This window comes from Nannospalax galili, unplaced genomic scaffold (assembly GCF_000622305.1).
Source record: "Nannospalax galili isolate Female #2095 unplaced genomic scaffold, S.galili_v1.0 scaffold2280, whole genome shotgun sequence".
Taxonomy (NCBI): Eukaryota; Metazoa; Chordata; class Mammalia; order Rodentia; family Spalacidae; genus Nannospalax; species Nannospalax galili.
Window position 1 is genome coordinate 1262439 of NW_008346434.1, and position 1762 is coordinate 1264200.

Here is a 1762-nt window from a genome sequence, read left to right on the forward strand (position 1 = left end):
GGTACCCAATTTCATAAAAAGAGTACTGCCAAAATTAAGACACAGATTAACCCCAACTCAGTAAAAGTAGGTGACTTCAATACTGCACTTTCTCCAGCAGACAGGTCATCTGGACAAATAATAAAAGAGAAACATCTGAATTAAATGACATCATACATCAAATGGACCTAATAGACATCTACAGAATATTTCACCCAAGCACCAAAGAATATACATTCTACCTATCAGCCCATGGATGTTTCTAGACCACATACTAAGGCATAAAACAAACCCCAAGAAATACAAAAAAAATTGAAATAATTTCATGAATTCTACCAACCACAACACAATAAAACTTAAAATCGATAACAAAAGAAACTCTAGTAATTACAGAAACTTACGGTGATTAAACAATACACTCCTGAATGACGAATGTGTTGAAGAAGAAATTAAGAAGGAAATAAAAATATTCCTGCAACTAAATAATAGAGCACAATAAAACCTCTGGGACACATTAAAAATGGTCATAAGAGAGAAGTTTATAGCTCTACATACCTACATTGGAAAATCAGAAAGAACACAAATAAGTGACTTTATGGTACAACTAAAAAATCTGGGAAGGTGAGACTGTGCTGAGTTCTGGTTTCCCTCTGGCAGAGGGCTTGAGAATGCACAAGGCTGCCTGAGAGCTCTCCCCATCCTTCCTCCACGTGGTGGTGAGGTTGCCCTAATTGTGCCATACCCATGCCCCCACCTGGGATTTTGTAAGGCCCTTCACAAGGTCCCAGGGTAGATCTGGCTTTGGTAGGCTAAGGCTGAGATCCTAGAAGACAGCCTGAGAGGGTGGATTTGTACCTCCACTGGTGTAGTGGCTCTGATCTCAGCAGACCACCAGAGAGTGCCAAGTTCTGGACCCCTTCTGGCCTCCCTCTGGCATAAGGGCTGAGAATGCACAGGACTGCCTGAGAGTCCCCAATCCTGCCTCCACGTGGTGAAGGAAGCCTGAGTATACGGGACTAGAACCTGAATTTGGCTTCTGTGCTTACTCTTGAATAGCCAATCTGAAGCCATCAGTTCCCTCCAAATTAAACCTGAGAGAACCTGAACCCTGTACCAACCAGCTTTACACAAGCAATAAGGAAAGAACCTAGGCACCCCGATAATACAAACAGAAGCATACTTCAACTTAATTCTCATATCAGAATCATAAACAACGAAAGAAATTCACATGTCAAAATCCCAGCGAAAGAATAATAAAATGGAAAGCCAAAACACTATGTCCCCAGCCAAGCTCACCAATACTGTCAAAGAGTTCTGCAAGTAGAACCCCTAGAGATAACCCAGGACACTGAATTTAAAAGAACAATCATAACCATGGTCAAGGAATTCAACGAATTTAAAGAACACATGAAAAAACAAATCAAAGAGCTAAAAGAAGATAGGGATAAACTTCTGAAAGAATTCATAAAAGAGATAGAAACATTGAAGAAAACTCGGGTAGAAATGAAGGAGGAAGTGCAAAACTCAATAAGCCAACTTGAGAAAACAGGGGAAAGCCTCACTGATAGAATGAGTGAAATGGAAAACAGAATATCAACACTGGGGGATAAAGTTGAAGAATTGGACCACTCAAGCAAAGATTATGGAAAATTAAAAAAAAAAAAACCACAGGAATGGAATATGCATGAGATGTGGGACATGATGAAAAGACCAAATCTATGTATAACAGGCATAGAGGAAGGAGAAGAATTTCAGGTTAATGGTATTGAGCCCATCTTACAGG